The sequence below is a fragment of the Epinephelus fuscoguttatus genome, linkage group LG16 (genome assembly GCF_011397635.1).
Source record: "Epinephelus fuscoguttatus linkage group LG16, E.fuscoguttatus.final_Chr_v1".
Classification (NCBI taxonomy): Eukaryota; Metazoa; Chordata; class Actinopteri; order Perciformes; family Serranidae; genus Epinephelus; species Epinephelus fuscoguttatus.
Genome location: NC_064767.1, coordinates 8,939,824 through 8,959,825, shown reverse-complemented (window position 1 = coordinate 8,959,825; position 20,002 = coordinate 8,939,824). Strand labels below are relative to the sequence as shown.

At 39.1% G+C, this 20,002-nt stretch overlaps 2 long non-coding RNA genes across 5 annotated transcripts in view; one reads left to right on the top strand and one right to left on the bottom strand.

Annotated features, from left to right (window-relative positions):
• Positions 1-20,002, top strand: part of LOC125903305 (uncharacterized) — a 75,610-nt gene that overhangs the window by 51,537 nt on the left and 4,071 nt on the right. For 3 of the 4 annotated variants that reach the window (XR_007451289.1, XR_007451290.1, XR_007451287.1), the window contains 2 exons: positions 18,632-18,748; positions 18,896-19,118. The exons of the other annotated variant lie outside the window; for it this stretch is intronic. This is a non-coding gene — a long non-coding RNA (uncharacterized LOC125903305). The remainder of the gene's footprint in view (positions 1-18,631; positions 18,749-18,895; positions 19,119-20,002) is intronic. 4 annotated transcript variants of the gene reach the window in all.
• LOC125903304 (uncharacterized) overlaps positions 7,644-20,002 on the bottom strand; it is a 120,512-nt gene continuing 108,153 nt past the window's right edge. The window contains exon 4 of the long non-coding RNA XR_007451286.1: positions 7,644-9,816. This is a non-coding gene — a long non-coding RNA (uncharacterized LOC125903304). The remainder of the gene's footprint in view (positions 9,817-20,002) is intronic.

The window sequence follows — 20,002 nt, the reverse complement described above, 5'->3', positions numbered from 1 at the left end:
ATGATTATATCTGATATCCAACTGTAGAAACAACCAGAATTTACTAGGGCCACCCAAGACTTTTACTCCTTGCATGCTAAGTGCTTTTTTTTCTTGTGCCTTTTCAAACATTAAATAATCACCAAAGGTTTTTTTTAACATGCATGATTTCCTTTTGATCAACAAATACAACTACAGTCTCGTCCTTCCTTTTCTCTGTTAAAATTGAGGAAGGCTAAATGCTCCACCATCTTTTCTCTTTTATAAATGTGACTTGACTTGTTTGAGGAGTTTTCAGCCTTATTACTGTTTGAAAACACAAGTGTAGAGCCACAGATTTTCCCTTTTGAGTTTATTAAAAAAAAAAGTTGATATGGTATTTTCAAGAACAGATTTTAATTACAAAATGTGAAATATTTACACAAGAACTGTAGAGTAAGAACTGAAAGTGACTGTCCATTACGATCTGAAGAACATGTGACCAAAAAACAACATAATCTAATCCTTCAGTTTATTCCTCGACAGACGTCATCTCATCTCTGCCAGGAAAAAACCTTCACTAACCCTTGTGTTTGTTTGTTTACATTTCTGACATTATCTAACCTGTACTGTACTTTACCGTATGCTCATAAAAGGCATGTTCGACTTGGCCAAATATTTACCCAGTCTCAAATGATTAGCACTAATCGAGACTTAAGGAAAACACCAAATACCTTTTAAATCCTAATTTAAGAAATATATGTGAAGAAAACATTATGAGAACCTTGAATTGACGAGAACATGAGCAAATATTTAAGGGAGTCAAAATGAGTTTAGATGTTTGTAAAACCCATTTAAGGGAAAATTAGAGACCTGGTACAGATGTCTCCAAAAACTAAACTTCGCATGAGCTGACAGTTATTTAATGCAGGGCTTCTCAGAGTCTGACACTTCACCCCATCCCACCCTAGGACAAAATCGAGACTTTTGCGTCCACGATTTCCTATACATTCCCATAATGTGGGGGGTGTAAGCAAAGTGGCACATTTGGCGCTGTAGGCAAGGCTTCCTCTGATTTCCTGCCAATTTCAACACAGATTTGTTGTTGTTTTTTTCATGTTCTGTCTCTCCACGTACACTCCTCAGTACTGTAGTGGTAGTTGAATGGGCACTAGAGAGCTTTTGTCGTTTGACATGATAATGATACAGTATGTTTCTGGGTTCATGTGACGTCAGATAACTTGCCCATCTCTCTGAGAGCAGGTAAAGTGTAAAGAGCTGGGGAGGAGGCGGGCAGCAGGAACCCAGAGGCCTCTCTGTTATGTAGTATTTAGTAGGCTTTGCTTTGCAGTTATGTTTTTGTTGCGTTATGTCATATTTCAAAACAATAACAGTATCAGTAAAAAAAATAGTAAAAGATAAACATTTAGATTCTTTTTCTTCCCCATTTATGGCGCCCCCTACGGATGATGGCGCCCTTAGCATTTGCCTGTACTACCTATGCCATGGGCCAGGACTGTGTAAGTAGGAAGTGCACTGCTGCCATGCACTCACTGAGTTCGCCGTGGGCTATAACGTTAGCCCATGCTTAGCCAATATTTGTTTACATTTTGGCAAACCGTTAATAAGGACTTGGACACATGGCATTTTTCCGCCCTCAAATCCATTGTTATCAATGTAGATGTGCTGAAGGCCCTCTTAAAAGCAAGAGTGAAACCATTGCAGCACACAAGCAAGTCCCTATTTTGCTAATGTTGCTAACTGCTAATCCCTGAGATAAACAAAGTTCAACTTTTTAAGGGCTGTCAGTAAATAGTTTGTTGGGCACAGGGAAACAGAGATCTGTGTGGGTACGTGAGACCCTAAAAAAGAGGGTGGATCACGGGGAGTACCAGAAGAACAATATTTATTTATTATTTTTAGCTTATTCTATCTTATTTAGTATAATTATTAATGGGAGTCAGCTGGCAGTCTTGTTGACTTGGTGTGTGCTAGCATACTGTTTTTATGCCTCTATGACGCTGCAATCTAATTTGCCCTTTGGGACATTAATAATAGAACTGAACTGAACTGAACTGAAGCTTTTCCTCCATGATGGCTGTTTCCAGGCATGTTTTAGGATGACTCAGGGGCAGTTTGACAACCTGCTGTCTAGTGTTGGACCATGTAGCTCTGGGTATCCAGCAACCACTACCACCAGTTTCTCCTCTATTGTTCATCAACTGTAAACTTGTTGTTGTGACCAACACACAAGGCAAACAAAAGACATGTCTGTCTCTACTGAAGCTCTAACAATATATAGGTTACTCTTTTTAACCTGAGACTCTGGACTCTCATTCATGGATACTTTTTTCTTCAGTGACCTGATTGGTCAGAGGTCTGGATGTTGACAGGCTGTGATCCGATACTTAGAACATAACCTGCTCCGGCGCAGGTTAACTGTTGAGCTTTAGTTACTACGGTGATTTATTCCAGTAAAAAGAGACCCAGCTTCATAGTTACCTCGCTAACTCCAAATTGTGCTTTGTAGTACAGGCCTCGGTGTTAGCCCGATATACTGACCTGATCCTAATGAAGACAACACTATTCCTCTGCTCAAAAATTAACAATCATCCAAATAAATCCTCTGAATCAAGATATGGATCCATCATGAAACGGCTGATAAACAAGTAAAGTTTTTGATGTGCTCTACTTTTCGCTAAATGTTCGGACCTTAGCACAGGCACCAACTACATCTGTCCATATTCGGAGAGCAGAGGTCAGCACTTCATCCTTGTGTTGATTTAATGTGTGAACAAACCCAAATTATATTTTGTGTGAATTAAATGTGATGTGCTACTGCACTTTGCATTTTGTGTAGTTATTTTTCACACTGTTTTATGATCCAACCAAGAGTTGTAAATAATGTAGAATACAGTTTCAGCCGCTTGGTGTCCGCTGTCATTATCACTTTGCAGCGTTTTTGAGAACAAAATCTCTCTTCCTGTGGTTAAGAGTTCAACTTAAGTCCACGGTTGTATGTGAACATGTCCTAAATGTACTTTGCAGAAACGTGAACTGCACTTTGTTCTCTTTCCAGACAACAACAACAACAACAAAAGACCGCTTCCTCGGCTCGAGATGCTTTATTGGCGTATTGTTTCTTGCAGTCAGGATTCACTTCTGCTGAACTTCACTTTACAGTCCTGAAATCTGAAAACATGCTGAGCTTTATAGGCGGACAAATATACATCTCCCCTCCTCTTTCTCACTCTCTGTCCCTGACTCACTCCGCCTTGCTCTCTTTCACACGCACTCTTTCCTGTTCGGTATGTGTCCCTCTCTTCCTAGTTCACACGCTGTCTTTTAGCGACCAACACACACACTATCTGCCCTTCTTCCTTTTTTTTAGGCAGCATTTTTATCTCACTCTTGAGCTCCTGTCGCTGCTTTTTTCAGGCTGCTGCTGATCAGATTCTGTGATAACGGCACAATGTCTTGAAATAAATAAGAGCACAGGCACGCTCCTAAATCAGAGATCTCAACTTCAGATTACCTGGAGGCCACTGGTCAGGTTGATCTCTCCTTCAGGGGTCACTCTGAACTCCCCCCTCAATATAAACATTAGCTATACACAATGAGAACAGCAAGTTTTAAAGCAGTCACACTAAACTCTGATAAAATGATCAGTTGTGCACTTCTCCTGTACAGAGTCATCGAGCTGTCATATGGTAGAAAAAAAAAAGTTGATGTTGAAATCTTTGCAAACAAGAGCTGTAGCAGGGATGGAAATTTTCCTGTGATGGTTAAGGCTTAATGCCAGTCTTTGTTTTTGCAAATTAATTCTTCCATCCGTATTTTAGTGATTTGTCAATAAGCTTTATTGTTAGGCTGTTTTAAGTACATTGCTGCTTTTTAAATGACAAAGATTTCAATTTTAAAACTAATTAAATACTAGTTTGATGTTAAATGCAGGACACAAGGGCAAAGAGGTGCAGTTTTTTCAGCTGAGATGGCTTGATTATGTCTGGTTGCTATGATACAGAGTAACTAAGGAATAGTAGCGTCGGCGCCAGGCCCCCAAGGAAAATGTGAAAGAAGAAACGGTCATGACCACAGGGACAGAGCTCGAGGAGCCGGACTTTGGTGTCACTTATACTTGAGTCAATGGGGCCGGTGCGGCAAATCACACTATAACCCATCGTAACTTTGTTGCTCACACTTTGACTTAAAAATCCCTCCACCAGATTAAAAAACACACATTATGATGCTTACTGACATTTTTTTAATCTAAATATGCATGTACATTTTCATTATTTCCTTGACAGATCATGGCTCTGTCCAGAAGCTGCATCTCGGCCTCTGCTGGATGGAGCCATGAGGCTGTTTGGATAATAACAATAACAAGGAATATGAACGTGTATATTTAGATTAAAAACATCAGAAGTATCACATGATGTGTGTTTTTTAATCTGGTGGAGGGATTTTTCAGTCAAAGTTGTAACAAAAAAGATATGATGGGTTATAGTGTGATTTGCCGCACTGGCCCCATTGACTCCAATATAACTGGCACCAAAGTCTGGCTCCTTGAACGCTGTCATTTTCCTTGCAGGCCCGCAGGAAGCAAGCAGGCTTTGAAGCCAAGATTCCTAGTGGCCAAACAGTGTAATTACACCATCACATGATGCTCTGTGACCCCAAAAAGCGTTTTTTCCGATTGTCTTACATGGTAAGAGACATTTTTACATTTTTTTTGAGTGTCACAACCCTCATGAAATTATTTGTTTAACTATCGGCATTTAATCCATTTAGTCGAATAAAATGGGGAGGGTTGAGAGAAGCTGCATGTTTGAATCATTTTATCCTAACTCCTAACATAAGAGATAAACTGCATAAACTGGAAGTGTGTTGGCCGGCGGGAGTCTCCAGTGCTCCTGCTCTATCGGCCACACAGTTCAGACACAGTGCTGGTCATCAGAGCGATTTTTCTATGTGGAAGTTGAACCATTTTGGCTTCATGAACCACTGAGCAACTTTACAGGAAAGAAATGGGCCTCTGACGCTCTCTCCAGTTGTCTTTGCACGAGGCAGAGTACCTGCTCTGGATGAAGGGAAAGGCTCCAGCGCGTGGAGCGTGTGGGTTCAGTATTATTTTCTCTTCCATTGTTTTTGTTGTTTAGCGATTTGATGGTTGGTTAAATACTCCACTAGTGTTTGTCCCGCTCCTCCTCCACTGTGATTGGACAGCTGGGTAAAAAGTGACAGTGATGAGCCGTCCAAGTTGAACTGTTTTCAACTCTCTGTGACCAGGAAGAAAAAGCAAATGTGCAGCACTCAGCGCAGAATAGACGCACTGCGCCTCATCACGCTACTGTCATTTGTAGCATAGTGTGAATATGCAGCACTCCCATAAAAAAAACTGAAATACTGCGGTTATCATGACAGCCCTATTTCATACAAATTAATAAGTTTTATAGTTTTTAGTTTTATTTTACTTATGATATTTAAAATTCTACTCCACTATGTTTAAAATGTGCTTTTCACAGCACTGCATCTGACAGCTGGTTATTTCTCACATAAGAAAACAAAAAATATAAAATGTATAAAAGTTGTTTGTAAATCTGCAAAAGTGTGGACGTCTCAGTGACCACTGAGGCCAAAATGTGGTGTTTCAGGCCTGCTCTCGTCCTCTGCTCAAATCATTATCTGTGCCAGCTGACAGAGCACTGCAAAACTAATTTCAGTCCATCTCTCTGATGTCTTCGTCACTCTGAGACTCAAAACCATTATTTTTGTAGGACACAAAATTCAGTGTATCTCAGGAAAACACAAAACGGGTGTTGGGAAAGTAAATCTTTCAGCGATGATGCATGCTCTCACTGATAACCACATTTTAAAATTTAACAATGTGGTTTTTCAGCCCGAGGGTCTGAAACTCACTCAACCCATAAATGACGACCTCTTATTAGTCTTAAATCACTGCATTGTTACTCAGCAGTCACACCCAGCCAGAAATTTAATGACCAACAGTTTATTGATCAACTGTTAAACCTAATTGTTCAAATGAAATTACATTAAAAGTACATAATAAAAATAAAGAGCGTTATATGAAAGCCATGAAGATGTATGTGAGAATCAAAATGTCCTCAGCTTATTTTAAAAATTAAAAACAAAAGTTTAATGTTGGTCATTAGGAGTTTGTTTTTTAAGTGCTGTAGTCACATTTCACATCTCTTCACACACTTATTCACACAGATTTATCACAGCTCACTCCACTTTCCAGAATCACTGAAATCAGTGTAATCATGCCAGTTTGCAGTGCCAAGACGCACAAGCAGCCATATTGTGGCCCCCACATGTAGTTTCAATTTAGAGGAAGCACAGAGCAGTACTGCTGTGAGTCCATGTGTTGCCTCTGATGCAGGAGAATAAATGTAACTTTAAGATAACTTCATAAGGGGTGGGCAATATGGCCCTAAAATAATGTCACTATATTTCAGGGTATTTTTGCGATAATGATATTCTGTAGTTTTGTAGTTTACCTTCAAATATTCAGTAAAAACAAAAATGATTTCATTTCTTTAGTTTGTGAACAACCACAGTTACTCAGAGTGAGATTAGCAAATGTTAGTCACATGTTGATGTATAAACTGCTATAAACGCTTTGCTGAAATTGAAAAAAAAAATCTTTGATTTTTTAAAATAATCAGTTAATTAGCATTAGATGGCTCTTTGCTCAAACTAAAAATTGTACTTTAGTGTTTTCATATATCCACAATGCACAGAAAGCAGGAGGAGGAGAAGGAAGAGAGGAGGGAGAAAGAAGGAGGAGGGGAAGAGGGAGAAAGGAGGAGGGGAAGAGGGAGGAGGGGAAGAGGAAGAAAGAGAAGGGGAAGAGGGAGGAGGGGAAGAGGGAGAAGGAGGAGGAGGGGAAGAGGAAGAAGGAGGAGGAGGGGAAGAGGAAGAAGGAGGAGGAGGGGAAGAGGGAGAGAGGGAGAAGGGGAAGAGGAAGGAGGAGGAGGGGAAGAGGAAGAAGGAGAAGGGGAAGAGGGAGAAGGAGGAGGGGAGGGGAGGTGAAGAGGGAGGAAGAAGGAGGAGGGGAAAGAGGGAGAAGGAGGAGGAGAAGTAGGAAGGAGGAGGCAGGGAAGAGGGAGAAGGAGGAAGGGAGGATGAAGGGGAAGAGGGAGAAGGTGGAGGGGAGAGAGAAGGGAAGAGGGAGGAAGAGGAAGAAGCTGCTGCCTCTGGGCTCTCATGTATAAAGCAATGCATAGGATCAGTAGTAAAAATGTACGTACACACAAAAGCCAAAAATGTTGTGTGCCAAAAAATATTGGACAGTCTCTGCAATCAGGCTTCCACCTCATCATGTGCGTCACCAATTTCCTGTCTCCAAAATGTTCATGAGCATGGATCAAAGTTTCTCCCATCAAGTCTCTTTTTATAGATCACAACCTTTGTGTGGGGAGTGGCGTACGTCTCTTTGAGGCCTCGTATTGTGCGTACACAATGTTTATAAATGAGACGCCTGGTCACGTAGCACCAATGTTAAAAGTATTTGTCTTTGTGCTGCATGGACAGCACAGTTTGTGGAAAAAAAAAAAAAACTTCTTCTCAACAGTAAAGTACTTCTCTAATTCTTTCAAGCATAAAATGAACCATATCATGACCATTACCTTTTATATTAAAATACCAAACCAAGAGCTGGATTCAGTTTATCAATTTATTTAGATTGTTAAGACACAGGTTCATTATCTACAACGTACAGAGAGGAAGAACAAATTCATTCATTAGCCGATGCCACAAAAAAAAACATGCAGACATTTCATGAGTACAAGTTTTGTGTAAAATTAAATTTGAAACCTTACCTGCCTGAATTTCAAAATTCTCACAAATGATGACCTTTAAACAGTCAGAGAGGCTGGGTTCTGTTCTTAGGGAACAATAGGAGAAAACCTAGGAGCACACAAATTTGTAATTCATGTAAAACTTTCTAAATTAGCTGTCAAAATACTACTTGTTTTATTTTACAGTAGATAAGTGAGGTTAACTAAAAATGACATCTTAAAGACACCCAAGTGTCAGACGCTGGACACCGATTTAAAATAAATAACTTTAAGGGAACTAATTCAAAGACGAATATGAAACTAATTTCTAATAACTAATTTTATTCCTATGGTAGATTTGAGTCAAGTGGAACTAATTGTTTTTCTACAGAGTTAAAAAAAGGAAGCGTAGTAAAGAAATTAAACCAACAGGACTTTTAATATTTTGTCTCGGTCAGTGGTCCTGTAGGGTCTTACTGCTCTGATGTAAAGTCTGCTACCACCGAGAGAATTTAGTGAACTCAGTGAACCTGTAACCAAACTCTGCAAAATATCTTGCATCAGCAACACAACACAACACAACACAACACAGATCAGCAACACAGATTCCACCTCTCTGGGAAAGGTTTCCTCATCTCAGCACAAAATCAGGTGTAAGTCTGGCTCCTTGTTTTGTCAAGTTAACAAAGTGAAAAGCTGCCAGGAATCCAAATTACATAAAACACAGCCACCTATCAAAACATACAAATCTTTAGTGATCGTTCAGGGTTGTAAAAAACAAACAAACAAAAAAAACCTTATTCTAAATACTATTTTACTATTCATACATACAAATACAGCAGGTAAGTGTAAAAAATAAAACTATAAAACAGTCTATTTACATGAAAAAGTGCCTGTATATCACTAAAAATATTTATAATTCAACGCTTTAAATTGGTTTTCCATATGTCTCGATCTGATTTAAACGATTGGGACTGGGGCTGATCAAGGCATTTTTAACTAATCATCATCAGCTATATTGAGCCTGATCTTATCTTCTAAACTTGCATCAGCTGTGTGAAGCTTTCATGTACAGCAATGCAACAAGTGCAGCTGCCGTCAAGTCTTCAACTCTCCACTGTGCGTTCTCCTCCCCTCTGCTGAGCACCAGTGTGTGTGTGTGTGTGTGTGTGTGTGTGTGTGTGTGTGTGTGTGTGTGTGTGTGTGTGTGTGTGTGTGTGTGTGTGTGTGTGTGAAGGAGCTGGAGCTGAACCCCGCCCGCCACGAAACACCACATGTCATAAAAGAAAACGCATCATGAGGCTGTTTAGTTATGTTAATTACCAAAGTTATGCACACTCGTTTCAATTTACCTCAATGTGAGAATGTGTTGGCGTTGCTTTAAACTGTGACAGCACTGCTCGGAGGAGACACAGACAGTGGTGCAGAACCAACGACAGCTACGCTCACCATGCCACAGCAAGTGCAACAAAAGCCCCTCGAGCAAAAGCCAATACGAGTGATATATGAATGTGGCCTGATCCGCACAAAAGATGAAGACTTAGCTGAATACTACTAAGACCCAGCAGTGCTTCTACTCCTTTGTCCTCATACAAAAATTTATGTCACTGCAGAATGTGAGTAATCTTTTACTTGCTGTGTTGACCACCAGCTGCGGTTCCAACAGCATCTGCATGACTTTACTGGGTGTGGAGATTTTGCTCCAAAACGGCCCACAAGCCGGAAAGAGTTTGGAAAGCCAAAAAAACCTCAGCACCTGGACAGTTAACAACACTGTCAACGTCCTGCAGGTGTTTTACGGTCATCTGGTGCAACGTGACGATAAAAATCTTACCACCCCCTTCAAACCTCTTGAATTTGTTCTCCCTTTCAACATTCGGGCAAATTATTCCCTGAGGCGACTCCGCAGCACCATGTTTTTTTGCCAAGAACCAGCAGCTGCAAACCACGACACACAGCACCACCTCTTCTGTCGCTGCCTGTGGTCGCCACTCACCCGCCGCCCCATCTCATGATGATGATGTCATGACCCCAAACTGACTCAGCAACATTTCAACTGGAACGAAAGCAGAGAAAAACACTGTCAGGATGCTGGGAAAGAACACAAAACACATGGAGAGTTAATGTAAAGGCAGGAACATTAAAAATATCCAAACATGAGGTGACACGTTACATGAAGTGCTCAGGTGGTGTAGGGCATCATTACAGCATTACAGGCCTACTTTGAGCACATAAAATACAACAGGCTGGAACGGCACACAATCCAACACAATAAACTATCAGCTTTTATTGCCCATAAATTAAAATGTGCTTTTTGCAGACCTGCAGTGAAGAAAACATGTTTCAATTCCCTAAAAACAAACCCAACAAAAGGAACAACCTGAACCACAACTTATTAAGGTTCCTCAGGTGTCCTAATGAGGAATTATAATATCCTATAATATGATATTTAATATAACAAATTAGGCGTAGAAAGGGCAGGGTTAACGACAGGATATGAAGCAACGACCAGCTTGAGGTAATGCTCTATAATGGCTACTGGCACCGCTGATGTGTTACAGTCATAACAAACAGATGCATCAAAATCTGGAGTTTGTTATTGGTTTGACACAGTTTTCCTCCATTTCCTTTCTGGTGACTCTGGGGAGATTTTTATATAAATGATTAAAGGTCTCAGATGGTATTCTAGTGCAGATTAGCTAATGTTTAATAGCCTGTTATTTATGTCACATATGCTGCTGTTGCTCTGTCTCTCTTCTGCTTTTTTTCAGACTCAATTTATAAAAAGAAAAACAAGTGAAGTCATTAATGTGATATTTATTATTAGTGATAATTTATGAATTATAAAATCACCAATCAGCAAACAAGTAGTGTGTTAAACTGAGTGTGTACTTGACACCTAAGTTGCCAAATGTTCCTTCTTAATCTCAATGATTTGCTAAACCAAGGCCTCAACCGGGGATTTGCAACGTTCTAAAAAAAGCTCCTAGTTCACACCAAAAAAACTGTGCAACAACTCTCTGTACTTCTGTTCTGATTTCCAGCTTTTCAGGCTTATTTTCCAGCTGAATATAATATGCAACTTCTTAAAATATAAATGAGGAGTGATGGTGAGATACTTGCTACAGTTGCATTTGTAATAGTAATGGAAAGGCGAAAACATAAAACAAGATGAGCTTCAGATGGCATAATCGTCATCTCACCTCCCACATGTCAACATGAGTTTTATATTTTTTACTATTGAGAATGGGTAAATGCAGCATGTTGCTTCCGTTAATGCCTAATGTTACCTAACAGTTCAGTGTTCAGTTCAGCTGATAGCCATACTAAGCAGGCAGATGACTGGGAGGAGAGCAGACAGTCCTTCAGTGCTGTGTCTAACTCATGCAGAGTTCTTACACATTTTTACCAACACTTTATAAGTTTTCCATAACTTTTCCTTGATATTTTACCCTGTTTCCATGACTTTATTTCAGTTTAAAATGTGACAGCATATTTTTTCCCCCCAAAAGGAGACACAGCCTTGGTGATGACGCACTGCCGGTCTGGTCTATGTGTATCACGTAGCTAGGCAGTAATGATCAGGGATATGTATTTTAAGTAACTTCCTTATTCAAGTACTCACATTAAGTTATTACAAAGTACTCACGTAGCTGCAGCAAAACAAAAAAAAAGTAAAATGGCCAACACCGTAAAGCAAGTGCAATTTCAAATGTATGTATTTTTAACCATTTTTGACCATAAATTCATATTTTACATGAGAAAAATCTGCAAACTTTCTGTTGCTGCTGTTACAAAGGCAGGATTCCCACAGACAAGAAATTCATGGAAAAGTCCTGAAATTAGAAAAACTGTTTTCCAGGTCTGGAAATGGTTTGGAATCAACAGAAAGTTTTTGGAAAAGTTTTGAATGTGCATTATTTTTTAATATACGTTCATAAAAATCCCAAAGCGTGGATATTGTTTTTAGAAAATCCAAAAGAAAAAAAAAGTCACACCAAACACTTTAATCTCCGTCAAAGGACACATTCAATTGCTGCAATATTTAATATACAGTAACTTGATTAGATTAACTTCACTGAAAAAAGTAATAATGAACTTTAAAGACATCTGTCATGGCTTGTTAATATGACTTGTTATAAAGGCAGTAAGACTTCATGTATATGTTGCTTATATCCATTGGTTAAATACTGTATAATCAGACTTTGTTTAAAAAAATATATTTTAATCACGTATCTGTCTGCGTGTCTGAATCCATGATGATACAGTGACAGAGGATGAGCTGCTGCTGAGCATCATAAGCTGTGTTCAGCTCTCACAACAGTTAATACTCTGCAGTTTGGGACACTTGTGCCTGCAGTTTAAGCTTCTTTGTTATGTTAACTGCAGGAACAAGAAGAAAATGTTGGATGCACTGAATTTTATTTGATCTATGTAGAGTTATGTGTGGTAGGTGCTTAAAACTGACTTTTATTTTCTAGTTAGATGCATTTTTAATTTCATAAAATAGTGATTTCTGTGCCGACCATTTTGGCCACCTCACTGTACACTGCCTGGCTCCGCCCCTGTAGTGCCTACTAACATAAAACATGTATTTTTTTGTTCTGAAATCTGATTTGACACAAAGAACTATCAATACATGTTAAAATGACCCCTCTGCACCTCAGGTGTTCCCCGTGACGTTCCCATGGTTTAGGAGACTTAATTTTTTTGTAATTATAGTAAAAATACACTTCCATGTGCTTCATAATTGCTGCCTTTACAAACATAAATACAAGTCTGGACAAAATGCAACTTGGCACACGTTAATATGTTATTTCTTTACTACGACGCTTGTATTTGATAAACATCTGTGTACAATGTTCAGCGTCTTTGCAGCTTCCTGCTTTCCTCCCAGACTTTCAGTCCGCTGTCTGGATCAGACTGTTGACATGACACACACTCACACACACACACACACTTATAAGGCAGCGTTGCGGAAAACAAAGGAAATGTCGGGCTATGATTTTGACTAAAAATACACACTAAGTCACAATCCAGAGATGATCTTCCCGCTCTTATTAAACCAGAATTTTATTTCTTTTTCCCTCAACATTTCGGCTGCAGATGGAAGTTCAACAATAAGAGGAATTATGCTTCGGCACAACGTTAAAAAAAAAAAACCCATCAAGGCACCAAGTTTTAAAGTAATTCTGAATTGTGTGTTAATCCTTTGTATTATGTGCGATAATTGGTAATGTGTACTCTAATTTTAGATTTTCCAGTCAATTTTTAAGGTACGTTTGAAAACATCTAAGCAGGGACGACTGATAAACACTCTGGCTTATTTAAAGTTCATTTTTCTCTGTAAAATAAATACCAGTGGTAATTTAGAGATATATTAACTTGGAGCGAGAGGTGCATCAGCTGACAAACTTCACATGAGAACTAAAATTAAAATGACAATCTGACTTACAAGTTCATTAAATAATAAATATATTTATACTGCCTTCTATTTTATCAAACGTGAAAACCAAAAGTGATGTTTTCATATCACAAACAAAATCTAGAGCTACCTTCACCCTGACCACTCAGTCTCAACACCATTACCAGTGGCTACATTCACAAAAACAAGCTTTACAGCATATTAAACTGAAGCTATTAATCTAAATCTATAAAAAGGAATAAATAAGCGCATGAGAAGCAAGACAATCCCTGGCCTCCCACGACCTTAATGCCACCAACAGAATCAAAATTACTGGAACTGTGGTTTAAATAAACATAATTTACATCAACATATTTTGGGCCACTTTGATTTGACCACGATTTTTTTTTAAGTGATGATGGACCCCATCTGCCCAGTCTAAAAAGATGAAAGCAAAGCACTTTGAAGTGTTTGCCTCACTGGCAGAAAAACAAAAAGAGCGCCTCACACTTTTGGCCACACAACAGACAGCAGGACCTCCTCCCCGACGCTTTGAGCATCACTGGAAAAGATGAGGCAGAGCTGTTTGCAGACATTTAGTCTTTTTAGCAGATGATATTTTGAAGAGTTTGAAGAACGTTGCCCCTCATTATGTGTGTTGTTTAACTTGACTCTATTTGGCCGTGTGTTTGTGTCAAGGGACTAATGGAACAATGATTTTTTTGAGAATGGCCGAGTGTTGAGCGAGAGAGCTGCAGCTGGCAGCAGAAACAGGCTGGAATGTATTCTTTATTGTGCACCGTCAATTTAGATCCACTAGAGTGCTTGTTTTTGTCACTGACAGGCTCAGATTGTTATTCTAAGTGTCTGGCAACATTATGGAAAGGAGCCCTGCAGAAAGAGACCTTTTTTTTAAAGAGTAAAATCCTTTTTGTTTAACTAGAAACACCCCTGAAATCGCTTTCGCCAGACTCACCAGACTGTTTTTCATTCGACTGTCGACAGTTCAAAATAAAACTCACAAAAACCATCTTTTTCTGTCTTAACACTGTTCCACCAATCACCAACTCTGGTTTGGTTAAAATAAATATTTAATTCACCCAGTTAGATGTGAAAATATGCTGCCTCTATACATGCTAAAATGACTGTTTTGTTTTTTAAATGGAGTCTGGTGGGTTGGCTGATGGCCATTTCGAGGCTGTTTCAGATTTAATAAAAAGGTCTATCTCAGTAGGAATAATTTCCACAATGTTGCCAGACTGTTGAAATAACAATCTGAGGGTGGATTCAATATTGCATACTTTTTCTTTTTACCGTTAGTATGTACTACAGCTGCCCTTAAAAAAGTACGTACTGTTGCATGCAGTGTGCACAAAATCGGGGCACACTACTGTCTCATTATACTACGCCCTGAACTTTGACCCTCTTGCTTTTATATCCATTACCTTCCGTCATTGTAACCTCTGACAGCTGTCAATCAGCTGACAGCTGTCAATCAGCTGTCAGTGAGCTGTGATGCGTTTGCTGCTCAGTTGATGTGACTTATCATCCACTGTGCGGAGGATTGTGGGTCAAAATAGCCAAACAGGCTTGCTGCAAAATCAAACCATAAGTAGTAGAACATCCTGGTGTTTTTGGCATACTGCATTTCAAGTACTATGTATTGAAACATACTTGATATTCCAGCATACTATATAGTATGGTAGTATGGGTATTGGAATGCACAGTGAGCCTGTCAGTGGCAAAAACAAGCACTTTTCGGTGTAAACTGACAGTGCACAAATGCCCCAAGTGGTTACATTGCAGCCTGTGTCCCCGCTGCTAGCTGCAGTGCTCTCACAACTGGACTAATTTCAGAGATTGTTTGCTCCATTAGTCACTTAGACATTAACATGGGACATGGGAATATAGAGTACCATTTAAAAAAAATAACAGCGTGGGGTGTCGGTGGCTTAGTGGTAGAGCAGGCGCCCCATGTACAAGGCTGTTGCTGCAGCGGCCTGGGTTCGACTCCAGCCTGTGGCCCTTTGCTGCATGTCACTTCCTCTCTCTCTCCCCCCTTCACGCTTGTCTGTCCTATACATTAAAGGCTAAAAAGCCCCAAAAAATATCTAAAAAAAAAAATAAATAAAAAAATAACAGCGTTACCCTTTAAATCAACTGAAGACATAAACACTGGTGATCAAATCCACGTGTCTCTGATCGTCTAGTCGTGAGTACTGTTAGTGTTGATAGTTATGACCCGTAATTTTTGCTCTGTCAATGAGTGTTGTTGTTTGTTTTTTAGGGAAAAACATATTTAAAATTTGGTAAAGAGAATAAACATTCCACTTGCAGTATATTACAGTGTGCTGCTAAAATATTCATCTAATCAAGAGCTAACATTTAAAGTCTTGTTTTCTCAGAAGAGGTAATAAAATCTGAGATAATTTCAACCTGTTTCTATTATCAATCATATTGTTACAAAAATTTACTAAAATCAAGAGTCATTACGTGATTCCAGTGAAGTGATTTGCTTTATTTTGAAGATTTGCTCACTTATTTCGAGAAAAAAGGGTTTAATGGCTCAAAAATAGACCGGAATTACATCATAGGATGAAAATGATCCCCAGAAAGAGTTATCTTGTGAAACACCCTGATATATCCTCATATGCACACCCATCTTTATTAAGACAAATCTCTCTGGTTATCTACTGACTGACAGGCTCTTCTCCTGAGGATGGATGTCTTAAAGTCCCAAAGGTGGACACTGTGATTAAAGACCTTGTAAAAAAGTACAAAAAAGATAAATTACAGTCTTCCATTTATAACCCTGCAGCCTCACATCGTAGCCATTACACCGACCACGGGCCAGATGGGTTGAAATTTCTCAGCTTCAGTGACACTGTTAATCATTCTGTTAAGAGCTGAGGAGATGAATTAGTCGGTTGCCCTTTTTAAGTGGGGCACCACTTAGTTTCAGACTCATCGTATCGCTGTCAAAAGATGTTTCAGTCCCACATCGAGTCAATTTCAGTACAGGTGTTAGATATTGCTGTGTCAACACTGCAGTAAGTCAGATTCTCAGGGCATGAAACACATTTCAGAAATCAGTTCTGAAACACCACTGCTGATTTATGACAAATCCAAAGGCCCAAAAGCTCAGCAGTGAAACACCTGCAGCAACATTTGACTTCAAATCAGCTTCTCTTCAACAGGATGACTGTCTTCATACAGGACAGTCAAGATAAATGGATCAAACCGAGGTGTTATTTCACTCCAGCGATCTTTTTCACTCAGGACAAAGACGTATAACTATGATGAATAATTTACTGAGGGGACAGGGCCAGATTAACCAGTCTGATAAGTGACTCGGTGCTTTGTCTTCCCTGCCTGATAAAGTGGATCTGCATTTAGCTCTCTCGGGGCAGCTTTAAATACTGCAGAGTACATTTGTTGTGGGGAAAAAAGTGCTTTAAAAGGGTGCTTTAAAAGCTGGTAGCAACAGCAGCTCCTCTTTAACTACACCCACCTTCATGTAGAAGTGGATTCAATTAGAGAAATTACAAAACTCTGAAAGTTTATTTAACGAAAAATGTAGATTTCCCTGTACAGAAGCTATTAGGACATCTACATTCTGTCAGAGCAATATTCTGCGTACAGTTTTAAACATGACCGAAATAAAATTGGGGTAATGATCAAAGGTTTGATATTTATGAAGATGACTGTTTGGTAGATTGACATATTTGAGTTACAGGGTAAAGTCATCTATTAACAATCGAAAACATTCACATTAAATTGTTAAAAACGCCAATTTTAATTTTTTATTTATAAAGCCCAATGTCACAAATCACAATTTGCCTCAGAGGGCTTTACAGCATACGACATCCCTCTGTCCGTTGGACTCGGATAAGCGGATTAGGAAAAACTCTCCCCTCCAAAAATGGTAGAAACCTCAGGAAGAACAACTGAGGAGGGATCCCTCTTTCAGGATGGACAGACGTGCAATAGATGCCGTGTGTACAGAACAGATCGACATGATAAATTTACGGTAATCCATACGACAAAATGATACATAAAGAAAGGGAGAGACAGCAAAGACATTTACACAGACTGTACAAATCATTTTTTTCCCCAGAGCTGTGTTAATGTTGTATTTTAATTGGCAGAACGTTTGAGAAAAAAAGCATGAAAACTTTGCTATTCTAATTTGGTTGAATCAACATATCCCTCAAAGATCATTACTCCATTGCTGATCGAGCAGTCTCCAAAAAATTGTGTCACATCTGGGTAGCAATCTTTTAACAAATTAAATTAATGAAATTAGATAAAAAAACACCTCATTTTCTATCAGCTGAGTTGATTGCATTAGTGTTAATACGGGATTTTATTTAGAAACATCTTGCTCCATTTCTTTTCCCCAAATGATATATATATATATATATATATATATATATATATTTAACAATTCCTAATATCAAAGAATAACAACTTGGAGGTTGCTGTCAACAGTTCTGCCTTACAGTGTGAAAAATATGACATTTACGCAAAAGAAGAAGAAAAAGAACTAATAAAAACACTTAAGTATATAGAAACAGTGGAAATAAAACACAGTCTGTCCCCTTTAGTTTCAGCTGGGCCTCTGGAGGCCCGAGGACTCAAAGTACGTCCTGGCGTGTACAGCACTAGAAGGAGAGATATAGCTGGGAGAGACACCATGAAGAGCCTTAAAAGTAATAGGTGGAATTTTAAAATCTGTTTAAAAACAAACTGGGAGCCAGTGTGAAGAGGCAGAAACTGGAGTGATGTGATCACGTCTCTTGGTTTTAGTTAAAAGTCTCACAGAGTCAATTAAAAGATTTTTGAGATATATTCAAATTAAAACTGCGTTATGAAACTCCTTTGTGACACGTGCTCACTATGCACAGCCGGTAAGTGTGAATACAAATCGCTATTTGGTTGAAGATCAGAGGTGACGCCATGGGATTTCTCCACTTAATGAATCAGTCTATTCATCACTGATGTGAGTAAATGAACCAGTTTGATGGATGAGCAGACGTTCTGTCTTGTCGTCTCTTTTGATAAAGTGGAAACCTGCATCAGGTTTAAGAGTACTTAGCACCAGCTGTATGTATTGGCTGGAGATCAGAGGTGAAGGCGAGGGACATGTGCAGCCGATAAGTCATTCAAGTGACAATCCTCTTTATCACAGTACTTTAACTGGGTGCTACAGTAATGCTAACAGTAAACTACATATATGTAGTTAAAACAAAACAAAAATTTAATTAGTTTAATGACAAAACTGGGAAAAATATAAATGAGGTCATCAGGTTGTAAGTGTTCTTCAGTGTTAATGATTCACATGTATCTATTGTGACTCTGCAGAGTGTAAAAGCAGATGCAAATGTGTGTTTGTGGCTTGTTCATATTAAAAAGCTGCTACTGTATGACTTATTTAATATCACACTGACACTTTGTTTGATATCAGAGCTCAGCGAGACCCATTTGAATGCAGTCTTGTGAGCAGTCTTGAACATGTGAGACTTACAGTGAGGACGGCAGAGGAGATACTTGCACACCAATGTTTTGTAGAGAGCCACAAAAAGTGAGTAAAAACAGCTGCTGATTTTCATCATTCATATACTTTTTTTTGCACTTTGAGCATCTTTTCTGTGCACATATGTCTCAAATAAATACTATTTTTGCATGTGGACTTTTTTGCATCTTTCTATCCCGTTACATTGGTTTGCAGGTTTCTCCTCTGCCGTCCTTTCTCGTTTGTCTATCGCACAGACACACCCAAGTAGACGCAGTTTCACAGCAGCCCTCGGACCTACCTTGAGGACACTGACAAAACAAATCAACATTTAAAACTGACTTACTGATCCTTTGTGATCAAAAGGAGAAGAAGCCGCCTACAGGGAAACCACAAAGAACATTTAACACGGTCCGTTCATCAAAGGTTTAAGACTACAGTAAGTTACCAGTGTTTTTGAATGCAGTGTGTGGAAATAATCGTCACGCATCTTGGAGGGGGAAACTGATTTAGGTTAGGATTTTTTTTTTTAATGATTTACATTTTCTTTGGTTTAGTGATTCACATTTTTTTTAATCTAAATACAATACTCCCATGTCCATTGAAAGAGATTTTGGTAGCTCTAATAGCTACTGATCCTGAATGGCCATGACAAGATGGGGTCATCCCTATATTCCCCTTTAAAAAAAAAAAGGGTCCTATGTTCCCCGCTTTCCCCAAAAGGAAATATGTTCCCCGCTTTGTATGGAACCCTTTTTAAGAAAAAGGGTCCTATGTTCCCCGCTGTTGCTGGGGAACATAGGACCCTTTTTTTTTTTTTTAAAAAAAAAAAAAAAAAAAAAAAAAGGGCCTATGTTCCCCGGGTCCTTTTGGGGAAAAGCGGGGAACATAGAACCCTTATTATTAAAAAGGGTTCTATGTTCCCCGGTCCCATACAAAGCAGGGAACATAGGACCCTTCTGGGGTCCCATACAAAGCGGGGAACATAGGACCCGGGGAACATAGGTACACTCCCGACAAGACAATGCCAACAATTACAACTTGGAGGCTGATGTTCGCATTTCTCCCTCACTCGTCTGCTCAATATTAGTCTGAAAAATATGACATTAATGTAGCATTAGAATGAACACAACACACAAGCCTCTCTGTCTTCTGTACCAGTAATATTCAAATGGCAATTAGCATGCAGCAACTTTCGAAGCTAATGCATCCTGCAACTCCAGTGGAAGAGTCGAAGGAAATCACTGTCAGTTTTCATCTTAGGAAATAATTGAACTGCAGTCTTGCTGGATTTTCCAAAATATGTTCCATGTATCTGCCGAA